Genomic DNA, 16,983 nt, shown 5'->3' with positions numbered 1-16,983 from the left:
GAATTGGTTTTGAAATAAAATGTAGAAATTTCAACCATTCACATATATCTCCGAAGTCTTTGAGCCTATGGATGGTTTTAGATGATCCCTGAGCAGCCTAAAATGGTAAGCAATACATAATGTATATATGTATGCACATTTCCAGGAGAGAGCTGGTTAATTTTCATCAGATTCTCAAAGGATTCTCTCATCTATTAGTGCTTTTTGAAGTCTTGCAAAGGAATGAAATCACTATAATCTAGCAAAAGTTGATGTAGAGGAGTGCCTGTATTATATTCTTGGACTAAAATTTTTCTCCATGTTGAGTGGCATTTTATGAAGCTACTAAATTTATGAGCAATATCAAGTTTAATCAAGAGTAGCATGTTTGATATGCTTTTGATTCTATCCTGATCCAAATATTTAAAAAATCTTTGGCCTCCAAATCCTAGAGACACTGTTAGAAAATGTCCCCTACTTTATATAGTTCATAAGCATTTTCAACCAAGACACTCTAAGCTAGAAAAAATAACTCCCTTATTATGACATAAAAGGTCTTTTTAAAGAGTATTTTAAAAAATATTATAATTGAATGTTTGCAAAAGTAACATAGCAGTATGTCAATGTGCCAGCTGTATGAGTGTGGGTACCACAGGGAGATGCCTGTGGGACAACAGCCCTAAATTATTTATGCAGGGATTACATATTTCTTTTATTTAGATCTCTCTGCTGCTCCAATGAGAGTAAACTTGCTTTCCCTGATGACAAAGTTCAGGAAAACCCGAACGAACTTTTTGGCCAACCCTATAAAACCCCCTTTCTTCTCAAGTGTCTTGCTTAAAAATGCAGAGTGAGGGCTTCCCTGGTGGCGCAGTGGTTGAGAATCTGCCTGCCAATGCAGGGGACACGGGTTCGAGCCCTGGTCTGGGAAGATCCCACATGCCGCGGAGCAACTAGGCCCGTGAGCCACAATTGCTGAGCCTGCGCATCTGGAGCCTGTGCTCCGCAACAGGAGAGGCCACGATAGTGAGAGGCCCACGCACCGCGATGAAGAGTGGCCCCCACTTGCCGCAAGTAGAGAAAGCCCTCGCACAGAAACGAAGACCCAACACAGCCATAAATAAATAAATAAAATTAAAACAAACAAACAAACAAACAAAAACTACCCCTTTAAAAAAAAAAAAAAATCAGAGTGAACAATCCAGAAAACTGAGGCGCTGACCCAGTGCAATGGAACACTCTTTCTAGCACTGCCATGACTCATTTCTTTGAGTGTACATATAGTAGAAAGTAAGTACACATTTATTGAGATTATCCCTGTGTATTAGACAATGTGTTTATCACTAGCAATGCTTAACACAACATAGACTCTGATTTCATAGAATTTATAATCAAATAGGAGACACATACAAGCAAAAAGTAATTCTATTGTTATTTTGCACCTTATAATATCAGTAAGGTAGTAAGGGTTTTAGGAGTATTCATTCAAAAAACACCTCACCCACTCTTTGGGGTTTCTCAGAGAAACCAATATTTAAGTCTGGACTTCGGTATAACTGGACAACCATCTAATGGTTTTAAGCAGAGGAGAGATATAATCAGATGTGCACTTTAGAAAGATCAGTAGTGTGTCAATAATTCTTGCAACATTAGTACCTCTGTTTATAGCCATGTTAAGAGTTTCATTGCCCCCGGAACGTCAGTTAGGATTACATTTAGTGACATATATAAGATGACCATATGTCTGGTTTGTCTGGGACAGCTGTTTGCACTCAAAAGTGTTCTTTAGATTCAAAATACATGGTCACCTTTATAAAATCCCTAAATAAGTGTGGATTAAGCTAAATGTGTGTTCCATTCTGAGTCAAGTCAGAAAACAAAACTAAGACATTTTAACATGAGAGAATTGAATATAAAATTGTTTTATTTAAGATATCACAGAGATAGCAATCGCAGGTAGCAACTACCATCCTTAGAGCTGGGTATTCAAAGGGAAGTGATTGAAATTATAATTTTGTAGCTTGGGGAAGGGACCCCATGATGTTGAAAACCAGATATCTGAGGAGGGAGCATTGACCAGTAGGTGCTATTGTCTCTAAGGTCCAGTGATGGGCCTGTGATGGTGAGAAAAATGCAAAGTAGATTCAATTGCTGGAACCACTAGAACAAACTGTCTGACAGATATAAAAATGCTGGGCTGGGGTGAAGCAGGAGGAACAGGAAGTAGACTGCAAGCTCAAAAGAAGCAAACAGGCTCCAGCCCTGCAGTCTCCCTATAACTCCCCCTATTGACAAAGCCTAACTGGCAATGCAGGCTTGCAAAGCAGAAATGGGGTTTGCAGTCCTAACCCCAGAACTACACACTCATTTACTGCTAATTTACATTGGAAAATGCTTATGCTGAAAAATAGGGGTTATGTTTGATGTGATTTTAAAATTTGGGCCTATGTAGTTGGATATCAGAGTATCAGAACCATTAACTGTGTTTTTGCTTCAAAATGTATCTTAAAAGTAATACATATATTAAATATTGGCATAGATGTTATGGCACAAGTAAATACTTTCTATATGAGCCTTTGAAAGCACTTCTTTCACTAATTTACTTAATCTATTTTTCCATATGTGAAATAATTCGGTTTAAATATAGGAGGCATATCCATGTAAGTGTTTTGTTTTTGAAAAATTAAAATTTGCTTTGCTCTGTTTTTATTGCAGATACACATATATACACAAATAGATATGCCTTGAGGCATAAGAAACACATTAGTAAAGCTGATTGAATTTTCACCTCTTTTGCAAGCATGGCCATGTTTCTTACTCTGCATGTCCTTCAGGCCTCATCAGAGCACAAGTGACTTCAAAGGGTTTTCTGCACTCAGATCAGCTCTATGGGGCGTGTAGAAAGATGAGAAATGAACCAACACCAGAGGTGCAATGAAAAGTAAAAATCCTAGCATTACCATAGCTCTTGAGCTGAGCAGCAGGCTAAATTACTGCACCTGAATATAGAACTCTCAATGGTTCATGAAGGAAAAGATGGTAAACATTTAACGCAGAAAATAAATCTGAGTTTATTCATTGGATTTAGAGAAAGTTTTCCTTTAAGTAACATAGGTAACATGTAACTATTACTGTCATGGAAATCTGTCATCTTTCTTGTTTAGAGAAGGAAATAACAGATAAATGTAAATGATCAAAATTAAAAGCAAAATATAATACCTAGCTATAGTGCCTACATATAGTACAACAGCCATTCCATATATGCTATTTGGATGAAAACAGGTCCTTCCAGATCTGGTATTTTAAAAACATCTTTATATTTACAGTGCTAAGAGTTCTAGGGATATTGAAGAGTTAAAGAAAGACCCAGAAACATATAAAAGAAATCCTATGTATCCATTTATATCAACCTTTCTCTTCTCTGAAAGATTGGCCTTGAGAAAGGGAAGAAAGAATAGGTAGAAAATGAAGGTTGGATTCAGATACTATATCCTCTGACACAACTTCTTAAAATAACTCCTTATAAATAGACAAGTATAAAATTTAACAGTGTTTATATACATATCAGTGTTAAGATAATATCACAAAGTAAAGTGGTTTATATTTTTAGGTAGATTGTACATATATTTGATAGAACAATTATGAAGACTTGAATTTTTGAGGACTTAATTCTTCAATTTTTTTTTTACTTGAAAAACATTAACTATAGTAATATTTTTTTCTTTTTTTAAAATATCTTCATTGGAGTATAATTGATTTACAATGGTGTGTTAGTCTCTGCTATATAACAAAGTGAATCAGCTCTACATAAACATATATCCCCATAACTCCTCCCTCTTGCATCTCCCTCCCACTCTACCTATCCCTCCCCTTTAGGTGGTCACAAAGCACCAGGCTGATCTCCCTGTGCTATGCAGCTGCTTCCCACTAGCTATGTATTTTACATTTGGTAGTGTATATATGTCCATGCCACTCTCTCACTTCCTCCCAGCTTACCCTTCCCCCTCCCTGTGTCCTCAAGTCCATTCTCTACGTCTGCGTCTTTATTCCTGGATTGCCCCTAGATTCTTCAGAACCTTTTTTTTTTTTTAGATTCCATATATATGTGTTAGCATATGGTATTTGTTTTTATCTTCACTGACTTACTTGACTCTGTATGGCACACTCTAGGTCCAGCCACCTCATTACGAATAACTCAATTTCGTTTCTTTTTATGGCTGAGTAACATTCCACTGAATATATGTGCCACATCTTCTTTATCCATTCATCTGTCGATGGACACTTAGGTTGCTTCAATGTCCTGGCTATTGTAAATAGTGCTGCAATGAACATTGTGGTACATGACTCTTTTTGAATTATGGTTTTCTCAGGGTATATGCCCAGTAGTGGGATTGCTGGGTCATATGGTAGTTCTATTTTTAGTTTTTTAAAGAACCTCCATACTCTTCTCCATAGTGGCTGTATCAGTTTACATTCCCACCAACAGTGCAAGAGGGTTCCCTTTTCTCCACACCCTCTCCAGCATTTATTGTTTGTAGATGTTTTGATGATGGCCATTCTGTCCGATGTGAGGTGACTTCTTATTGTAGTTTTGATTTGCATTTCTCTAATGATTAGTTATGTTGAGCACCTTTTCATGTGTTTGTTGGTAATCTGTATATCTTCTTTGGAGAAATGTCTGTTTAGGTCTTCTGCCCATTTTTGGATTGGGTTGTTTGTTTTTTGATATTAAGCTTCATGAGCTGCTTGTATATTTTAGAGATTAATCCTTTGTCAGTTGCTTCGCTTGCAAGTATTTTCTCCCATTCTGAGGGTTGTCTTTTGGTCTTGTTTATGGTTTCCTTTGCTGTGCAAAAGCTTTTAAGTTTCATTAGGTCCCATTTGTTTATTTGTGTTTTTATTTCCATTTCTCTAGGAGCTGGGTCAAAAAGGATCTTGCTGTGATTTATGTCATAGAGTGTTCTGCCTATGTTTTCCTCTAAGAGTTTGATAGTGTCTGGCCTTACACTTAGGTCTTTAATCCATTTTGAGTTTATTTTTGTGTATGGTGTCAGGGAGTGTTCTAATTTCATACTTTTACATGTACCTGTCCAGTTTTCCCAGCACCACTTATTGAAGAGGCTGTCTTTTCTCCACTGTATATGCTTGCCTCCTTTATCAAAGATAAGGTGACCATATGTGCGTGAATTATCTCTGGGCTTTCTATCCTGTTCCATTGATCTATGTTTCTGTTTTTGTGCCAGTACCAAACTGTCTTGATTACTGTAGCTTTGTAATATAGTCTGAAGTCAGTGAGCCTGATTCCTCCAGCTCCATTTTTCGTTCTCAAGATTGCTTTGGCTGTTCGGGGTCTTTTGTGTTTCCATACAAATTGTGAAATTTTTTGTTCTAGTTCTTTGAAAAATGCCAGTGGTAATTTGATAGGGATTGCATTGAATCTGTAGATTGCTTTGGGTAGTAGAGTCATTTTCACAATGTTGATGCTTCCAATCCAAGAACATGGTATATCTCTCCATCTATTTGTATCATCTTTAATTTCTTTCATCAGTGTCTTATAATTTTCTGCGTACAGGTCTTTTGTCTCCTTAGGTAGGTTTATTCCTAGATATTTTATTCTTTTTGTTGCAATGGTAAACAGGAGTGTTTCATTAATTTCTCTTTCAGATTTTTCATCATTAGGGTATAGGAATGCAACAGATTTCTGTGCATTAACTTTGTATACTGCTACTTTACCAAATTCATTGATTAGCTCTTGTAGTTTTCCGGTAGCGTCTTTAGGATTCTCTATGTATAGTGTCATGTCATCTGCAAACAGTGACAGTTTTATTTCTTCTTTTCCGATTTGGATTCCTTTTATTTCTTTTTGTCTCTGATTGCTGTGGCTAAAACTTCCAAAACTATGTTGAATAATAGTGGTTAGATTGGGCAACCTTGTCTTGTTCCTGATCTTAGCAGAAATGCTTTCAGTTTTTCACCATTGAGGACGATGTTGGCTGTGCGTTTGTCATATATGGCCTTTATTATGTTGAGGTAAGTTCTCTCTATGCCTACTTTCTGGAGGGTTTTTATCACAAATCGGTGTTGAATTTTGTTGAAAGCTTTTTCTGCATCTATTGAGATGATCATATGGTTTTGTCCTTCAATTTGTTAATATGGTGTATCACATTGATTCGTGTGTGTATATTGAAGAATCCTTGCATTCCTGGGATAAACCCCACTTGACCATGGTGTATGATCCTTTTAACGTGCTGTTGTATTCTGTTAGCTAGTATTTGGTTGAGGATTTTTGCATCTATGTTCATCAGCGATATTGGCCTGTAGTTTTCTTTTTTTGTAAAATCTTTGTCGGGTTTTGGTATCAGGATGATGGTGGCCTCGTAGAATGAGTTTGGGAATGTTCCTCCCTCTGCTATATTTTGGAAGAGTTTGAGAAGGATAGGTGTTAGCTCTTCTCTAAATGTTTGATAGAATTCTCCTATGAAGCCATCTGGTCCTGGGCTTTTGTTTGTTGGAAGATTTTTAATCACAGTTTCAATTTCAGTGCTTGTGATTGGTCTGTTTATATTTTCTATTTCTCCTGGTTCAGTCTTGGAAGGTTGTGCTTTTCTAAGAATTTGTCCATTTCTTCCATGTTGTCCATTTTATGGGCATGTCGCTGCTTGTAGTAATCTCTCATGATCCTTTGTATTTCGGCAGTGTCAGTTGTTACTTCCCCTTTTTCATTTCTAATTCTATTGATTTGAGTCTTCTCCCTTTTTTTCCTGATGAGTCTGGCTAATGGTTTATCAATCTTGTTTATCTTCTCAAAGAACCAGCGTTTTGTTTTATGGACCTTTGCTATCGTTTCCATCATTTCTTTTTCATTTATTTTTGATCTGATCTTTATGATTTCTTTCCTTCTGCTAACTTTGTTTTTTGTTCTTTCTCTAATTGCTTTAGTTGTAAGGTTAGGTTGTTAATTTGAGATGTTTCTTGTTTCTTGAGTTAGGATTGTGTTGCTATAAACATCCCTCTTAGAACAGTTTTTGCTGCATCCCATAGGTTTTGGATCATGATGTTTTCATTGTCATTTGTTCCTTGGTATTTTTTGATATTCTCTTTGATTTCTTCAGTGATATCCTGGATATTTAGTAGTGTATTGTTTAGCCTCCATGTGTTTGTATTTTTTCCAGTTTTTTTTAACTGTAATTGATATCTAGTCTTATAGCATTATGGTCGGAAAAGATACTTGACACGATTTCAATTTTCTAGAATTTGCCAAGGCTTGATTTGTGACCCAAGATATGATCTATCCTGGAAAGTGTTCCATGAGCACTTGAGAAGAAAGTGCATTCTGTTGTTTTTGGATGGAATGTCCTATAAATATCAATTAAGTCCATTTGTTTAATGTGTCATTTAAAGCTTGTGTTTCCTTATTTATTTTCATTTTTGATGATCTGTCCATTGGTGAAAGTGGGGTGTTAAAGTCCCCTACTATGATTGTGTTACTGTCGATTGCCCCTTTTATCGCTGTTAGCATTTTCCTTATATACTGCGGTGCTCTTATGTTGGGTGCATAAATATTTACAATTGTTATATCTTTTTCTTGGATTGATCCCTTGCTCATTGTGTAGTGTCCTTCTTTACTCTTGTAATAGTGTTTATTTTAAGTCTATTTTGTCTGATATGAGAATTGCTACTCCAGCTTTCTTTTGATTTCCATTTGCATGGAATATCTTTTTCCATCGCCTCACCTCAGTCTGGATGTTTCCCTAGGTCTGAAGTGGGTCCCTTGTAGACAGCATATCTACAGGTCTTGTTTTTGTATCCTTTCAGCCAGTCTGTGTCCTTTGGTTGGAACATTTAATCCATTTACATTTTAGGTAATTATCAATATGTATGTTCCTATTACCATTTTCTCAATTGTTTTGGGTTTGTTATTGTAGGTCTTTTCCTTCTCTTTTGTTTCCTGCCCGGAGAAGTTCCTTTAGCATTTGTTGTAAAGCTGGTTTGGTGGTGCTGAATTCTCTTAGCTTTTGCTTGTCTGTAAAGGTTTTAATTTCTCCGCTGAATCTGAATGAGATCCTTGCTGGGTAGAATAATCTTGGTTGTAGGTTTTTCCCTTTCATCACTTTAAATATGTCCTGCCACTCCCTTCTGGCTTGCAGAGTTTCTGCTGAAAGATCAGCTGTTAACCTTATGGGGATTCCCTTGTATGTTATTTGTTGCCTTTCCCTTGCTGATTTCAATATTTTTTCTTTGTGTTTAATTTTTGATAGTTTGATTAATATGTGTCTTGGCGTGTTTCTCCTTGGGTTTTTCCTGTATGGGACTCTCTGCACTTCCTGGACTTGATTGACTATTTCCTTTCCCATATTAGGGAAGTTTTCAACTATAATTTCTTCAAATATTTTGTCTGTCCCTTTCTTTTTCTCTTCTTCTGATACCCCTATAATTCGAATGTTCGTGCGTTTAATGTTGTCCCAGAGGTCTCAGAGACTGTCCTCACTTCTTTTCATTCTTTTTCTTTATGCTGCTCTGTGGTAGTTATTTCCACTATTTTATCTTCCAGGTCACTCTTCTGTTCTTCTGCCTCAGTTATTCTGCTATTGATTCCTTCTAGAGAATTTTTAATTTCATTTATTGTGTTGTTCATCATTGTGTGTTTTCTTTTTAGTTCTTCTAAGTCCCTGTTAAACGTTTCTTGTATTTTCTCCATTGTATTTCCAAGATTTTGGATCATGTTTACTATCATTACTCTGAATTCTTTTTCAGGTAGACTGCCTTTTTCCTCTTCATTTTTTTTTGGTCTGGTGGATTTTTACCTTGCTCCTTCATCTGCTGTGTATTTCTGTGTCTTCTCATTTTGCTTAGCTTACTTTGTTTGGGGTCTCCTTTTTGCAGGCTGCAGGTTTGTGGCTCCCGTTGTTTTTGGTGTCTGCCCCCAGTGGCTAAGGTTGGTTCAGTGGGTTGTTCAGAGGGGACTGGTGCCTGTATCCTGGTGGATGAGGCTGGATCTTGTCTTTCTGGTGGGCAGTACCCCATCCGGTGGCGTGTTTTCGGGTATCTGTATACTTATTATGATTTTAGGCAGCCTCTCTGCCTAAAAGGTGGGGCTGTGTTCCTATCTTGCTAGTTGTTTGGCATGGGGTGTCCACCACTGGAGCTTGCTGGTCATTGAGTGGAGCTGGGTTTTAGCATTGAAACATAGATTTCTGGGAGTGCTCATGCCGATTGATTTCATATGGGGCCGGGATGTCTCTGGTGGACCAGTGTCCTGAACTCGGCTCTCCCATCTCAGAGGCTCAGGCCTGACACCCGTCCAGACCACCAAGACTCTGTCAGCCACACGCCATGAAAGTGATATGAAATCATGCTACTGCTGAACTGGCAGACGTTCTTTCCTGCTCTTGACTGAAAGACTCTCCGCTGAGGATCCTGGGTATCTTTTCTTTTATACTTCACTGGATTCATCCACAGTAAATAATAACCATGATGACGGTGATGATGATGATGATATAATGTGTGGTATGTCTTGAAAATCCAAAGATTTTCTCATATGAAATCTCTGTACTTCTTCCCAATTCTCAGTTTTGTCTCCAGTGGTGCTATCTGGCAGAAGCACCTCTGCGCCGCTTTCTCCGAGGGCTGCTGCCCGCCTTGACCCCAGCCCAGCAGCCCCTTGGCACCCAGGAAGTGGATTACACAGCCCCAGCGGAAGCTCAACTCTGTTCCAACTGCTTGTGGGCACCTTTCAAACAATTTTGATTTGACATTAATCAATCTGAAATTTCCAGAATTAGGATTTTTATCCCCTATCAATTCAAATAGTTGAACTTGTGGATTTAAACTTTTCCTTTATTTTCTGAGCTTTTTCCCTTTTGCAGTTATGACATTAGGGGTTCCTAGAGCTCATAATGTTATTACCTTAATTGATAACGGCATGGGATTAGGAATCATTAGAGACTTTGGGAAAGCTACTATAAGCAGGAACACATTTTTTTTCTGCTTTTACCTGAATGACATAGGATAGCTTTTGAATGTGAACACTTAAGTGCAGCCATACCTCATTCTTTATGCTTATCAACCATGATTCTGACTGGAATATCATTTCTTCTGGAATTGTGTCTTAGAGTATTGGTAATAAAGATTGAGTGAGATATATATTAGGCTCAACAAAGCACATTAAAATTATAAATTCTTCAGTCATGTCTAAAATCATTGCTTATAAAAGAAAATTACATGGACTTGTTGTTTTAAAACCAGCCTTGTTCCATCAATCTCTCTCACCATCAAAATATTTTCTTTATCATGCTCTAGCAATCACTCTGTCCAGTTTGTATTTTCTATACCTTACTTCCCTCCCTATTATCAGGATCCACTTTTACTAGATATTTAGAATATTACTAGTAGCTGGGGATGAAATTATATGGTTGGAAGAAGAGATTTTCTGTAATTGGGAAAAGATTTCCTCCTCCAGAATGTTTAGTTTTTTTCTTTATTTCTACGATTTGGTTTATTGGTACCATTTGATGTTTACCATGTTGTATACCTCTGGCAATTTCCCAAATGCTTGACAGCTCAACTGGGCCCTCATTCCAGCTATTGCTGCTGCCGGTTTCTCCAGACTTCATTTCTTGAAACATCCTCCACCCCAGTTTCATATGCAATTCTTTGGAAAGAGCATCAGGTTTTCACTCTAGAATCTACATCTCCAGTTCTGATCTCTCTTATTTATGCTCCATTATTTCTGCTTGAATAATCTACTTTTACCATAAATTTAGCCTATGAAACTTTGAAGGAACAGTGCTAAAGCCCACCGATGTGGTCTAAGGTTCTGTTACCAACCTATGAGAAATTTATTTTAAGGCGAAACAGTGAGATTCCTCCCCAGTCTTGTATCTGTGGGTTTATAATTCATACAATAGTAAAAATAAGAAAGCAAAAATTAAAAAGGAAGTTATTCTAACTGGAGGGTACACAGAGAGGACAAGGCATGAGTGGTGTTGGTGCCAACAACCTCAGAAACAGCAGGAGCCAGGTCCATCTCCTTTGGTGCCAGTTTTCAGACCTTACTTGTTAGCAGTCTTGACACAATCATTGACAGAAGTAGCAGTGCTCTCAATACCTGCAGACCTATTAGCAAAAATAGCTCCTTCAAGAGAGACTGGCAAGAATTTCAGTGATTCACTTCATAGGACTTCATAATTTTGAAAACTAGAAGTAAATAGGGAAAATGATAGCTGTCATATGAATCACACTTAAGAGGACTAGATTTTGGAGCACAAGTAAAAGACCCTCTAGCAACTTGCAGAACTGGGAGGAGATTGATAGACATTTTTGGAGTTCTTATAAAATGTGCAGTAATGGAGTGAAAATGATACTATATGTGATGTTTATTGTGGCTCCACGTTTACTTCTTATCTGGTGTACCTTGTGAGATGCAAGCCACATAAAATTCTTATACTTATAGTCTGTCATTCTTCATGTTCTTGATTTTCTTGCTGTGATGGTAAATGGATGCTCAGCAGGATTTCATTCTCTGGGAAGAGTCAAACAAGTGTCTCAAGTTGCTAATTTATTCATCCAAATGCCTCACAGTAGGTGATCTTTGCTTCATGCTGTAATGGTTAGTATTAGCCATTTCCTCATACTCTTAACCTAAAACTGCTTTCATTAACATAGATATTCCTTCTTAATTTCCAAGTCCATTTGGCACTATCCTTTCAGTATTTCAGGCAAAAAAAATTTTTATTGAAGAGTATTTGATGACAATATTATATTAGCTTCAGGTGTGCAACATAGTGATTCAATATTTTTGTAGATTATACTCCAGGCAAAAAATTTTAGAGTCACCTTTGACTACTGATTCTCCATCTCACATGTATGAAATTATATTATAATTCATATAACAGTAAATTATATCATCACGAATCACTAACATACAAATCTTAACTCTTACAACCAGAACATTCATTAGGAACTAATTTTTTTTTGTTACTGGATCATAATAACAGCTTCTTAACAGTCTCCTTACCTCTATTTTTTCCCTTTTTAAATTCTTTCTGCATGTTACTGCTAGCTTACTCTTCCCCAAACTAATTTTATCTTGACAATAACAGGAGAAAAATATTTCAATTCTCTACTAAAAATCCTCTAATATCTTTATGTTGTCTATCATATTAAATTTAAATTCCTGTCTGATTTGTGTGATTTTTAAATAATCTGGTCCTAGATTATTTTTTTCAATTTGGCCCATTACTTAGGAACTCTTTCAGTGACTTAATAAATACAGTAAATATATACTACTGGCTTGGTAAATCCTGTCTTCCCAATAAGAATGTAAACTTCACAAGGGGAAGGATAGTATCTAATACTTCTCTTTATTTTTCACAGAATCTATAATAGTAATAAAAAAAGTTTTTAAATAATCACTTGCAGATTTGTACATTAACTTAAAAAACAAATCAATTTCTAAATGTCACTGAAATGTATTTGTTTTAAATCAATTAAAATCATGTTAGGTCAAAGGAAATAAAATTTCAAGCTAAAGAATTTATATGGCCTAAGAATTAAGTTATTATGTCATCCCTATTTTAACATTCTTTGCCCATAAATGAGAACATTAACTCACTATGTTTTCTGAAAGACAAATGCTTTTAAATCATAAATTGTTTAGAGACTTCTTTTCAGAGCTCTATCTACTGTCATTTAATAGGAAAATTGCTTTCTGTGTTTCATAATAGTTGTGGAAATTCCAGTTTATGGCTTATAATCTTTTTTATAATTGTCCATTGCTTTGTCACTGCATATGTCAAGCTCCCTTACAAAGTTGAATCCCATTTAGAATTTAATAAAACTCAAATTGTATTAGTGTGTTGATTGTTTATAACAAATTTTCTTTAATCTACTTTTAAAAATACATTTTTCTTAATGAATAGTAAGTTATGCTCACCTAAGAACCACCTTACATTTCATCCATCAATGTCATAATACTGTCACTACTTTTGAGGTTTATTCACAAATTTCCAGCTTTCATTTTGTATTGTGTAGAGGAATGAGTTAATTCTTTCAAAAGACCTTGTGGCATGTTAAATCCATTGCTTTTAACACCTTGAGGTGTATTTGTTTTTCTCCTTACAGTGCACTCAACTAAATGCTCTTTTGTTGACACCTAATACCTAACATGTCAGAGACCAAATTCATTATTTTCACCCAGCAAATGTCTCCTTTCTCAAATACCCCAGAAGTTCACACTGGTGCTTTTCCCTCTTTCTCCTTCAGGTGATTTGTTGGATAATTGTCTTCTCTGAATATCTTAAAAGTGAATGAGTTTATATATAGAAATAGAGGTAGAGATAGAGATATTTCAGACATGAGAAAATTCCAACTGTTTCCACATTTCATTTCTATTGAATTAGTTGATATCTGACTACTAAATGGGCATAAAAATCTGTGTCAGTAGAAATCTGGAAACCTGGGATCTCCTCCAACTCTACTAAATGGTAACTAGATGTTGTTTAATCTCTTTGGTCCTCCATTCCTTCATCTGTATAATTAGGTTATTGAAGTATCTCTCAGAGGTCCTTTTAACATTGAAACTGGTCATAATTCAGTGGGTGGTGGGAAGTGTATGAGGTGCATCCTCATGGCTGAGTAATCATGGATAAGCTATATTGGGACTCCCACTAACAGTACTGCCCATAAATGTGGGTTTGTCTCAGATAATCACCTGCCGCGTTGCATATAAATTTTGTATTGATAAACTAAAGGAATAACAGCTTTTAATCGTAGTACTCTGAGGTCTACTTATGACATTTATTATGTAAATATGGATGCTTATATTTAGCATGTCTCCTCACAAGCATTTGAATTTCTTGAATTCAGTCTCCTTTTTACTAGTGTGGAATAAGAAGTCCATTTCATTCTCTGAAAACGGAATGAGTTTAGGAATGGAGAAAGAAACTACTTTCCTTTGGCAAGATCCCCTGGGCTAAGATGCCAGCTTCATTTTTCTTCGTTTTTCAGTGTTAATTTGGTTCAGCTTTTGTTTGCTGCTGGTGCACTGTCATTTGAAATCCAGAAAACAAGAAAAGAAATTGCATCCTATTAATTCAATATATTTAGAACTTGGAAAATTCTAGACTTCTGAGGGTTTAATAATTCATTTATTTCTGTTTATGATATAATCATTGGGGGAAAATGAGCTTTTTAAATTTAGAGAATATTGAACATATCTCTGTAAAATCTTCCATGCAATGTTAAATGTTATACCTATCTGACTCAGTTGGCTCAGAAACTCATAGCCATCATGTTTTATCTTCTCATGGGGAATTTTTTTTAAATGAGAAAAATCTACCAACAAATGTATGCCTAAACAGAAGAAATGATTCTATTTTTATAACTTTCTATTGAAATTAAAATGTATAAACACATAATTATTTTGGAGTGGATTCTACAATAGATTTTATGGAGTACACATAAAAGGAGATACTATTAGTAAAATTATGTTCTGCACAAAACTGTTTGGTATATGAAAAGAAAAGTTATTACAGTGATGTTTCCACTAATGATCTGTTTGGTTTACTGCCATGTAAGAATAAGAGCATATTTTGGGCTTTTATTTCAGTTGCATGAAATTTCCTTCAGAGAGAGAGTTGTTTAAAAGAATTTTCTGAAATAATAAGTCTTTTTGAAGAAATAGTATTATTTAAATACATTTTGAAAGAGACAAAATTAGGAAAATAGGAAGAGATGGCAGCTTGAGCACTTCTGCCCTGCTGTCATTATCCTAATTTCCACCCAACAGCTATATCTCTTCCATGGTATACACAAGTTAAACTGAGACTTAGAGGCTGGTAACAAGGCCTCAGGCTTAACGGGAGTCCTAGAGGAGACAGTATGGCTATTTTCCCCCGGGCTTGATATCACTTTGGGAAAAGTGGAGGGGAGTTTAGGGTAAAGATCTAAAGGACCAGATGGATTCCAGATAGAACCTGACCTGAAGATAACCATGAATCCTATTCCCCACAAGGGGAGAAGCTGTATATTTCCTTCAGGAGTGCTTCAAAGAAGACTGGCTGGTCCCTCTGCACTGGAGGTGCTGTGAGACAGCAACCCTAGCATGCTGAGTTCTCTGTACTACTGAAAATTAGAGTGGCAGGGAACTGACAATTTGATTGTTGCCTCTTCTTAGACCAGGAATAAAGTGCTTTGCACCGCTCCCCAGGTCGCTGTCACCTCACTCCAGTATTTGGACTAAGTCTTTATGAGCAGGCCAGAGAAAATTTTGCAGTTGCTAAGGAGCCCCAGCAGATAGAACAGACAAAAAGAGACAACTTAATCAAAGAAGACTGCTCTTAGGAGGAAGATATTTTAAGCAAAAGAAACAGTTTTAATTTAACTTAAACACAGTTTCAATTTAAAAAGGAATTTTAAATTTGTGATTTTGATCAGATTTGAAAAGTTCCACAGCCAATATTTTTTCAGTTATTGTTCTGCCCTGTTATTCCTCTCCTCCTCTATTGCAATCCAATTATATGAATGACAGACCATTAGCTCTTTTGTTCTTTTCTGTATTTTCCTGGATTTATTTTTATACCAACTTCAACTTCACTGGTCTTCTCTTCTGTTTGTTATTCTGCTTTTAACCCCATATTTTTGTGGCCACACCTCGCGGCTTGCAGGATCTTAGTTCCTTTACCAGGGATAGAACCCGGGGCGACGGCAGTGAAGGTGCAGAGTCCTAACCACTGGACTGCCAGGGAAGTCCCTTCCCATTTTAAATGTTTAATTTCAGTTATTGCAGTTCTCAAATTTAGAGTTTCTCTGATTTTCTTTTTTTTTTATAGATTCTAGTTTTTGGTACAAATTTCTGTATTTTCCCTCTTCTCTTCTTTTAATTTATTTTTATTTTTTAAATTAATTTTTATTGGAGTATAGTTGATTTACAATGTTGTGTTAGTTTCTGCTGTACAGCAATATGAATCAGTTATACATATACATATATCCACTCTTTTTTAGAGTCTGTTCCCATATTGGTCATTACAGAGTACTGAGTAGAGTTCCCTGTGCTATACAGTAGGTCCTTATTAGTTATCTGTTTTATATGTAGTAGTTTGTATATGTCAATCCCAATCTCCCAATTTATCCCTAGCCCCCTTTCCTCCTTGGTAACCATAAGTTTGTTTTCTACATCTGTGACTCTATTTCTGTTTTGTAAATAGGTTCACTTGCACCATTTTTTTAGATTCCACATATAAGCAATATCATATGATATTTGTCTTTCTCTGTCTGACTTACTTCACTCAGTATGATAATCTCTAAGTCCATCCACGTCACTGCAAATGGCTTTATTTTGTTATTTTTTATGGCTGAGTAATATTCCATTATATATATGTACCACATCTTCTTTATCCATTCTTCCATCGATGGATATTTAGGTTGCTTCCATGTCCCAGCTATTGTAAATAGTGCTGCAATGAACATTAGGGTACATATATTTTTTCAAATTATGGTTTTCTCCAGATATATGCCCAGGAGTGGGATTGCTGAATCATATAGTAGCTCTCTTTTTAATTTTTAAAGGAACCTCCATACTGTTCTCCATAGTGGCTGTACCAATTTACATTCCCACCAATAGTGCAAAAGGGTTCCCTTTTCTCCACACCCTCTCCAGCATTTATTGTTTGTAGATTTTTTGATGATGGACATTCTGACCAGTGTGAGGTGATACGTCATTGTAGCTTTGATTTGCATTGCTCTGATAATTAGTGATATTGAGCACTTTTCATGTGCCTATTGGCCATCTGTATGTCTTCTTTGGAGAAATGTCTATTTAGATATTCTGCCCATTTTTTGATTGGGTTGTTTGTTTGATTTTGAGCTGCATGAGCTGTTTATATATTTTGGAGATTAATCCCTGTTGGTCACTTTGTTTGCAAATATTTTCTTCCATTCTGTAGGTTGTCTTTTCATTTTGCTTATGGCTTTCTTTGCTATGCAAAAGCTTTTACGTTTAATTAG

This window comes from Balaenoptera ricei, chromosome 3 (assembly GCF_028023285.1).
Source record: "Balaenoptera ricei isolate mBalRic1 chromosome 3, mBalRic1.hap2, whole genome shotgun sequence".
NCBI classification, from domain to species: Eukaryota; Metazoa; Chordata; class Mammalia; order Artiodactyla; family Balaenopteridae; genus Balaenoptera; species Balaenoptera ricei.
This window is presented reverse-complemented; position numbering follows the sequence as displayed.